The sequence below is a fragment of the Hylaeus volcanicus genome, chromosome 5 (assembly GCF_026283585.1).
Source record: "Hylaeus volcanicus isolate JK05 chromosome 5, UHH_iyHylVolc1.0_haploid, whole genome shotgun sequence".
Lineage (NCBI taxonomy): Eukaryota > Metazoa > Arthropoda > Insecta > Hymenoptera > Colletidae > Hylaeus > Hylaeus volcanicus.
The window spans coordinates 15,563,114-15,574,344 of record NC_071980.1 but is presented as its reverse complement, the minus strand read 5'-3'; positions in this window follow the sequence as shown (position 1 = coordinate 15,574,344).

Here is an 11,231-nt window from a genome sequence, read left to right as displayed (position 1 = left end):
GCGTAAGGGTGCAACGGTGGAAAATTGCAGCCTTGGATGGTTGATCAATGGGATACCAGTATGTACTTGTCGGTAAGGCTCATTGAGAAGATCCTGCATCAGACGTGACGCTATTAACCAGTAAAATAGTCTCTGTTTAATCGGTAGCTTCTTAATAGATAATTAGTTTGGACAGATTGTTTTAAACGATTTATAGCATAGCCTCTAAGGCAGATCCAGCTTCTGACGTAACGCTATTAACCAGTAGAATAGTTCCTATTCAATTGGCAGTTTCTTAATAGATAATTAGTTTGAAAAGATTATTCAAATGATTTATAATACATATAGCGTTCAAGACAGGATCCGCTGGATGAGACCAAGTGTACTACCTAACATAACATAATGTACATAATATTTAACACACCCTATAGTTACAGTAGTCATGTCCTAAAATAAGCATATCAAAACTTGAGATTGTACGATATACCACATAACAAATGAATTAGAGGATAAAATTGAAACATGAGCTGATTTTAGTCAGATAAAGTTGTAGAACGTTACTGAGAAAATTATTGACAATTATTTGAGCAAAATATTTTATTAGATACGATATTAATATTTAATAAAACCACCGTTTTGTTGTACAGTGTTTAATAAACGTTTTGGAATTATTTCGGGTAATATTTTTACACGTTTGTGTTTTAATGGACTCGAATTTTTAATAATATTATTTTTCAATTCGTTAACATCACTATATTGTCATCCATGATAAATCAACCCAAACGTTTTCGACAATATTGATGTCGTGATTCCAGGCGTGCCAATTCAAAATTGTTTTATTTTTAGAAATAATAAATTGTTTAACCGAATTTGCAATGTATATTGCAGCATTATCCTGCTGGAAAGTGTAATTATTGCCTACAATGTGTATCGCGTGTTTGAATTGTAGTAGTTTCATACATTTTTCTCTATTTTTACGGCCTGATTAAAAACTGTATATCTATCATGATATTCAATACTGGCCCACACCGTCACATCGACAGGCCATTTATCGACGACTCAAAGATTTCTCCTCTTTCCTCGAATCATGAAAATAATAATTACACTCGTTAGATTCACACAAAATAAATTTTGTATCCTCGATACAAATTACACACCTCCACTTTTTTTTTATAGAACGCGATATTGAGCAAATTGTATGCGGGCTTTCCTATGTCTGTGGTTTAAAAGAAGTCTTTGTTTCAATTTTTTACGTTTAATGCGTTTGCTATCATTTATTTCGTTTGCGTTTCGTTATTTCATATACGTTTCCTGTCATTAATTTTACTGAACATATTAGTCGTTACGTAACGAATATTCTTTTTAATGTATTCAAGAATCCTAGAAAAGTATATGCAGACCTCTAAAAAGGAAATGAACCTGATCCTTTTCAATCTGTCTATGAACATGTCCATTTCCTATGACATTTTGACATTTAGACAACAAATTTTAAACAAATACTATCATAATATAGATAAAAATATTTAAAGTTCTGTTTAAAAAATTAATTTGTTCGTTAATTCTCCACCAGAATTTCACTTACAGCAAAATTATTTACTCCATATAATTTATTCCTTTAAATCACATAACTTTCGTAATAACATTTTTTTGATAGCTTGATTTCTTTATGAGAAATTTAACCATTCCGATTTAAACAAAACACTTTGTATATTGAATACATACTAGTTATTTTCTGATTGCTTACGGTGTGCAGATATAGGCAAACGTTTTCCTTTTCCACGGAGTATCAAAAATGGCCATTTTCTAACATTGCTCTTTATTTTTGGTGTGATTGATATTATTATCACTTACATTCTCTTCATCTGCGTTTATTACACATTTTATATGGGTTTCAACACGAATACAGTATTGAAAGAACAGAGTTGATTATTAAATATTTTAGCGTCTGTTAATTGCGCTACAATTCGCAACAAGGCATCTATTAGATTTGGAAAAAAGTGTTAACCGATTTCTCCCGAAATTTCTTTACTTGTGGAAATCTATATCGGCCTTCTTGGAAGAGCTTGTACCATTTATAAACATTTTTTTTACTCAGAGTACACTCACCGTATGCCACTATCAACATTTCAAGTGTTTTGGAGCACTTAATTCCATTTTTCACACAAAATTTGATGCAAATTCGTTGATCCATTTTTTGCGATAGCAGAAAATCGCCGAACAAGCAAAACACTTCTACGCTTTATGATTCTCAAAAGCAAACGAAAAATGATATACAGCTGTAACTGTGGACATATTTGTTCGGGACGAATGCATCTACATAAGAAAAAAAAAGAAAACGAAAATCGACTGTAAGTATCCCACAAAATTCAAAAAGTCACCTTACTTTTTGATTACACCTCGTACTCCATCGATTGGATAAATTATAAAATCCATTGCTCAAAATATGACGTTGGTTTTGAGTGAATAACATTATCAATGAATTTTTTGTACATCAGCGAAAGTGCGAATGTGATAATCTGTCAAGGAGTGGTGCATCGATTTAAACAAATGATAATCCAAAGTTCCGATGTCTATTAAATAAGACTGATGTAGCAAAGATTCCTAATGCAACAGGTTGCTCGTTTCCTTGATTGATACAGTCACGTGGAGCCGAGCGTTGTCACGCAGTAGAATGATCGATCTTCGTCCATGTCCACGGTATGGTCTTTTTTCCTGAATAACATCGTTCAAGCGAGTCAGTTGCCGTTTGTCGCGACCAGCTATTAATTAATTAACTGTTTCAGTTTTTTTTTGGATTGCACTGCAAGCTCTTTCGTGTTCCACGGAGACTTGATCAAGCAATGCTTGCAAGTCTTCGACGTCCATCTACCGAGGGCTTTCAAAACGATCACGGTCACTGGCATACATATCGACAAACTTCAGATTTATTCGAAGCCTAGGGTTTGCCCATCTCTGTCGTCAGTTCGAAAACAGTTCAAATCACTTCCAGTACTACTTTTCAGTTATTGTATCTTCCCTAACGCAAAAGCAAATCATTCCATTGGTTTCCATGATACTCTTTCGTAGTTCTAATACGAAAAGAATGCAAGATCGAGAATGATCGAGAATTTGGTTGATGCTATCGTACTTACTAATTAACCTTTAGGGTTATAACTAGACTGCGGATCTTTATGCATTTATAAGAAATTTGAATGTGCAAGAACCTACAAAATGCAAACAATTTGCAAGAATATAAAAAAGATTGAAAGTAAGATTCATGTTATAATATTTTTAGAATAAAATAAATTCCTATTTAGGTTCAATTTTTGTAGGGACAATCAAACAATCAAACAATCAAACAATTACAACAAATACAATTCTGGACACATTAATACCAACACCTTGAAAATACAAAAGACTTGTAATATTGAAATCCTGCAGACTGAAATGAATTCATTGTTAGTTAAAATCGCAGACATAACTTTGTCCTACATCTAATATTTAATATCAGACAAGTTAACAGCTGGCGACATAGTTTGTGAATGGTTCGTCAAAAGCTTACATATTTCCTGAATGACTTTAAAAGTTAGCTGCGCAAGAACGACGAAATTGGAACAATGTTTGACTTCGAAGATCACTCTATCGAACGGGTTCCAACTTCACAATACAAATATTTCCCAAGTTACCGACAATTGTATCTTCATCTATTGAGCAACCCTGATTGCATCCCTATCCGCTCGTTAAGTTTCTGTTGTATCGAAGGCCTCCTTCCTTCTTCACGTGTCCTCTCCGCGGCTTTCTCGATCTTTTTCTTCGGGGCGAGAGGACGCAAACACGAACGACATACAAAAATGATCCCACGGCCCTTTGAGATCGCAGCATCCTTTATTACGAGACGTTTGATTCAGTATCACGCCTCGCTCGCGAGAGTCTTCTCGGTCCCCTTTCACGGGGCACAAGACATTTAACATATGAAAAAGTCTGCCGAGGAGATGAATAAAGGAGCGCCGCTTTTGTCAGAATTTATTTCTTCCTTTTTGCTTGGTTTCCACCGCTGAGACGACAGGTTCGCGTTATCATGTGGGTGAGGGTGAGGTCAAGCCCGGATACATCTTGGCATACATGAATGCTTATTGGGCTTCTCTTCGTGTTCTGCTTTGTACCTAAGACATCCCAACTCTTGGCTGGGTTGCTCGTCAAATTCATGATACGCCGATACAGGTTACCAGGAGCCGATTAAGATTAATCACCGCTAGAGCTCAAGGGGCGAAGCGCTCAATATGCTCGAGGAAGAGTTATTTTGCGAGAAAATAACAAAAGTTCAAACCAATATTGACATGCGACATTTATCGATCTTATGAGGATGTTGATATTGTTACGCCGGGGGGTTGAAGGACGGGAATTCATTTTAATTAAATATAAAGTTTATTAACAAACTATAACTTTTAAACAATATAACGATAATACAACGATCATTTTGGAGACTTGTAACGAAACGTCTTCTCTCTTTGAGTTCTCAAATCGCTCTCTTCTATTTTAAAAGTTTGCCGCTTCTTGGCAACCGGAAGCCCGGGAACTCGTTTCCGCAACTTCACAACGTCTCAACATCTTCACACCGTCGCGACGATGTAACTCGGAACTGTAGTGCGGCATCTTCATACCGTCGCAACAATATATTATGTCAGCGGTGAATTTGATTATGAATATTTTTTCGCAATTTTAGTGGTTACTTGTATGTTACAATATTGGAAGTATTAACAAGAACTGTGAAGAATGTCTCTAAGAGATTCACTCGATTTCGATAAAGGTATACAACCAACCTTTTAGAAGCATTTGTAGCGACTGCCAATGATCAGGAACAGGAAAGTGACCAAAGTCAGATCCTTCCCCATAAAAATTTATACATAATCTTGCATACTTTATGAGAAAAAAAATGATAAAGAAGCCACATTTTTAGCGCAAAAGAAGGAATTCCCCATTTAATATAATTATTGTTATATGGTAAAAATCAAAATTTCCAAAAACATGTATCCTTAATTTTAACCTGTAGTTTACACATATAAATTTTCATGAATAAGAAACAATATATAGTAACATAAATTAACAAAAAAAAAATTTTTTTTTAAATAAATTATTTAAATAAATAAATAAACAATTTCTTCTAGCATAAATAAATTACCCATTCAAGAACGCATATTTAAAGAAAAAAATTTTGTCCTAGCTCCTCTAGTTTTCTAGATATTTAAAAAAACGTGGTTTTCACCTCCAACTTTGGGGGCTGTTTTCACCCCTTTTTAGAGACCTCCACTAATTAATTCTGGCGTAACTGACCCACTGGACTATATATCTCATTGTGTTATAAATCAAGAATAATATCGACAATTCCGCGATATTCCATGTTTTTTGTAGGTGGTCAGGCTAACACATTTCATGACAAAATTAATATGCTTTTATGAGAGAAGTATATATTTACTTTAAGTATGTATAAGATCTTTATTTTATTAGGATATTTACATTATTTACAATATTTACAACCTACCTGAAAAGTAGAAAAACGACAATTAAAGTTTTTATATTGCCTGATGTAAATTCCTTTCCTTTCCTTACTTTTAACGAAATTTATTTCTCGTTAACTTCACCTCACTAAAACACGTGTCTTTCTATCTCTAACCTCGTTCAATCGCGCACCGCAGAGCGCGGCAAAATTCAAGTTTTGGAAAATATATTTTCCTTACATATGTATAAACAAAAGTTCAACGGTACGGTAAAGTGCTAAAGTAAGAGAATTCACCAAGGACCACGTCCTTTTAACATTCTAGAGTAAGAGACCTTTTCGAACAGTGTTGAAATATGTTTCGGATAGAAAGATCCCTTAACATTTCTGAATGTCTTCGCGATCTTCGGCGCTGCAACGAGCTTTCCCGCCATTCTTTTCTTCCGTTTCGCTACACATGGAATCAGCAGAAATCCGGTTCGACATTTTGAGATGTTCGTTGGTGTTTGAAAAAAATGCGTGTGGTTTCCTTTTGAGCCGCGCCACTTGACTCCCCGCGCACAATGCTCGTCGACGGCGCAGCGCCTGCGTCTTCGCTCCACCGTTCAATTTCCCCCGACCGGAATCAATTCTTTTATACGCCGATCCGTAAGCTACGCTGCTCGCAGCCCCTAATGCGGGTTCATTATTTTCTGGTTCCGGACGTGCGCCCAAAGATCGCGATCGGCTCGAGGACTTTTGGGGTGGTCGTGTACGGGGCGGTGTTTCAGCACCGCATTACGCGGCAACATGCACCGAGGATCAAAGGGACAAAGGGAGCGGGAACATTGCCGGACAAGTGGCTTGCATCCCCTACCGCGTGCTGGCTTGTCAAGCCCACAGGACGAAACGTCAACGGCCATCTAATTGGCACTCGGGGACGCATCTTGATTCAGCTCCGCCGCGACTCCAACCACCTGGCAAAATCGACTACGATACGCGACAGCGTTTGCCGCGCCATGGAATTCTACAGGATGTTTCATGATCGATGGCACTGTCAACTAATAACTCTCGTAATAACAAGCCTTTTTTTGCTGCACGATTTGCTGAGGGGTGCAGGTTACTTTATTTCCACCTAATTGATACGTACGATACAGTAATCCATCAAATTCAACAAGTGGTAACATTTGAAATTTTTTAGAACAGTTAACAATTGGTTAAAGGTGCATATTACATTTGTCCTTGATGTTAACATATATAGATAGTTGGTCATGAAGTTTAAATTAAATTAATAGCAATCGAATTATTGTGGAGAGAATTAAATCAATCTTGTGGATCCAAAGCTGTATATTATCAAAAATTGTTTGTAGTAGTTAAGCATTAACTATTTCTTCAATTATTCGATATTAAAATATTCAATCATTATCAACAAGTATTACACACGCACATACTGAAAATTAGTAATATATTATTTTTTTACTATATATAAACTTTGACACATCTTATACAGTGAAACCAATCGATCAAAGTATAATTAAAGAAATCATTAAAGAACTTGACACAGCTATTTCCCTTTCCCATGGAATATTCGCTAACTGGAATATCCAACCAATGATCGATAAGAATAACTAAAAATATTAGTAGGCAGTATGAGTATGCAAAGAATGCCGAAAAAAATTTAAGCTGTTCGAAAAGTAACATTCTTGGGTACAATTAAGTGTGCTGAGTCGTCGTAATGTTCATAATGCCGTATGTAAAAAAGAAATTAAATGCATTTAATAATATTGATATCCCAAATAGGTTGGGGAAGTAATCGGGAAGTGAAGTTTTAAAAATTAAACAGTTATACGAATACTTATTGCTTCTATATTTCTATAGATTTATGTTTTTTCTTGTTAATTTCGCAACTTATATAAATAACTGTTTTTTTTTGTACTCATTTTTTTGTATCCATTCTAGAGATTTCCAAAAATATATCAAATATCATTGTTTATAAAAAAGAAGTTTATAAACTACAATTTCACATAGTTTTTTTTTAGAAATTGATCGGTGTACGAATACTTTCTACACCCACTGTATATCCTTATCGTCTAACGAAAAAGAAAATCGAAAGGACTTTCTTCTAGAAATGGCAGTGGGTCAGGCTCAAATATTCAAATTTCCAGGAAAAATGTTACAAAATTTTCAACAATAAAAAACAAAGTATATAACATATCATCTCACCTCTTCGTTAGACGATAGAGGGATCTTAGCCATTGGTGAGTATGAATGTGGTCCTCTTCCGTCAGATAGAAACTCTTCAAAAGTAATACATACGAATTATGTACACAACTTTTAAATAAACGAAAGTAAGTAAAAGGAAGGAGAATTACAAGATAAGAATTATTACATGAAATAATGTAAATCGTAAAGTATACTCACACTTCTGCATTGGAAAATTGTATATTGCAATAACAATTAGGTATGGAAGTCCAATATGTTTAATACCCTACAATCTGAACCTTTTGTCAAGGTAAAATCTACAAAGTACCACAAAGAAGGGGATTCTATGGTAAAAATTGTAAACAGGTACGAACATCGGTGAACAATACCACGAACAAAAACTGACCAAACTGTAATTTGTCAACGAACAAGACCTTAGAGCTAAACACCAAGGCGGAAGATAAATGGGTGAAGATAAATAAGAGAGGCGAGTACATTCCCCGCGAATCTGAATACGATGAAATATTCAATGGGAGACAAGTTCGTTGTCGTGAGTACGCTCCGATCTTGCAATAAAGACATCCGTTGAACGACAGAAACGTGTATTTCATGCAAGTGGTCGTGTGACACGGGCCATAATAATGCCGCCGATTAAATCATTGCTGGGATTCGAGTCGGTAGCCGAACGAACAAGCGTAATTAGTCTATTCCGAGGCAACCCCTAAACGTATACCAGGTACAACGGAACCTTACCCCTGCCGCGCATAATGTCACTCGGAATTGTACAAGACACGATAACATCTCGACAGACGCAGGCATGCGTGTGCATAGAAGGTACTTCTCCTGTAGAATGGTTAAAGCAGAAAAAAGCAACGGTAGTAAAAAGGAGCGCCAACAATAGTCAAGTGTCGTGATTTTTGCATGACGAGCGGCGGGAGGGGAGAGGGCATGCCTTCTATCCAGTCTTAATTAACCCTCGTTCCCACGTGACTTCTTACCCCCATGTACAAGGGGTAGTTTCACATCCCAACGTACTTTTTCATGCTCCGTTAAGCCTGGTCAAAGGAATAACATCCCTATCGAATCACTTGCTATCGCGTCACCTGCATCTCCCTCTCGATCAGGGTCCTCGAAATCCGCGTTCGGTTATAAAGTCAACGTAATGGGAGATTCGTTAATGCGATTACCCATTGGTAGAGATTAGATCGACAGGAATCATTCTATAAGTGCCTCGTCGCTAGACTCGTCACTCCCTTACTAAACAAATTCATCGTGAAATTCTATTATACCTGTTAACAGTTTATTTAATTCTGCAAATATCCTCGCTTTTCTTAAACCTGTGAAAATTTCTATTGATCCGAAGAAGAATATGTCGATCAGTTTGTCTATAGTGGTATTGATTTACTGATTTATATTGATTTAATTTTGCGACACCCATTATTTATGTACCTGGAAACGATCGTGAAGCTCAATCTTGGCAAAATGACAGCTAGCTTTATGTACTTCCAAGACAGAGGTCATAATGCTCACCAGAAAAATACAAGCCAGAAATATATATAGCTAAAACAAGAAAAATAGAATCACATACCTAAAAGATTGAATTGTTCAACGGCGTAAAATATCTTTGCACCAGTTTAGGTAATAAATTTTCACAGAAATAACAGATTGAGAACATGATAAGAAAATGTGTGGGTGTACTAGAGTTTTCTGTCCATTTATAAAAGTCAATCTCTAAGTGATATTCTATGAAACTTAAACAAGAACAGTTTCAGTGCATGTGTTTAAGTATACAACACTGAACTCTCATCTTTCAAATGTCTAACGATTACAGAACAAATTCTTAAAAAATTGTATATATTCTACAATTTATTAATATACTTAGATGTCTAAATGCTTTAAATAGACGCACAATCGCACGCATACGCATTCACAACCAAATATTTTCTGCCAAAAAAAATCGTAGAGACTTCGCTTTTTTTTTAATTTGTGCAGAAAAGTTTATACTCTGCGGCAATTTTTGCGAAGTTTGCGAGAAAAATCCATCGTTGTTTATTTACTTTACAATTTTTTTTATTCGTTTCAAGACTCTTTTTTCTTGACTTAACAATTAATTCAGAAATTGCGGCCGATATTTTCATAGTACTTTATATTTACAAAGTCTATCTTTTATATTTGATAGCGTAGAGCTATCATATGAAATCCACTCTAAATGTGTACTAACTTTGTTTGTTTACAATACTTTGAAATTTTCAACAAAGTACGGAAATGTATTTGTTCCTGACATTGACAAAATAAATTTCATTTTAATAGGAAACTAATAAGAAGATCATCATCCTTCCTGTTAATTATTATCACATACAAGTAATTAAAAATATACGAATGTTCTGTTATTCGTATTATTGTCCGAATGATGCAGTATAAAATAATCATAAATGCGTTGCACGGAAACTTTTTGAAACCACTGTACAAAACTCATATTACCAATAATATGCAACATGCACGTAAATGACCGTCTAACTGTCCATGATGTTATCTATTTATTACCCCAATGGCATTATCGCGCGTGTACATGTCTTGATGGCTCAATACTCTATCGCGAGGGTTCACGTCATAGATCACAGTTAACGCAGCACTAGGAATGAACATCACCTTGCGTTCGTGTAATACCAATATTGTTTCCACGAATAGAGAGAAATGCCCGATGGCTTGATAACGCCTTCCAGCCTAACAGGGTTAGCCGTTCATCCATCGGCGTTAGAATAATGGCGACTATTAAGTAAGCACAGTCTCAGCCTCAAGGAACGCGCTCGAGGATTGCTCGGCTCTCCTTAAGTATGCTTGAGCTGCTCCTACTCGAGTTCTGTATGTCAAATGCATAGAGCGATAGAAGTGTGCCTTTATACATACGCGGATAATGTGCAATGATATCTTTCAAAAATGAATATCTTTTATGAAATCGTTTAAAATCAACAACTGCTGAAACATTACATTTTTGAATAAGGTCTGTAACTATTCGAATAATTTGAGGATTTTTATATCATTATTCAAAATTACTCTTCGAATATGGTTGAATACTCGTGAATTATTGAAAATTTAGAAAGGAAACAATTTTTACATATTCCTACTGAAATTGTATGAATACTGTTTAAATAAGTCAATATATTATTAAATCATACATGATGATTTATTCGAATAATATTTGACAGTAAATTTACCAACTAAATAAAATTTATTATTCAAAATCTTCAATAATCTATTGAACTCTAAATAATAATATATTCAAATAATATTTTATAATAAGTTTGTCTCTTAAGGTAAGATTTACTATACAAATGTTTAGTATGAAATTTAATTCTTGTGTTTATACATAACTTGTAGAGGACTAGGACCATCGATAATTTACTACAAAGGTATATGTACCGCGTGGAACAGCTAAACAGTTACAGAGCGATAGTGCCTAAACTATTGTCGATACAAACAAATCTTATAGGAGAAAAGTAGAAAATTTAAGAGGCCAGATGCTGCAATTGTGTCAAGGTCACCGCCATTTTTTTAAGTGAAACCTTTCAAGTCAATGAAATGTAATTATTCGAAATAA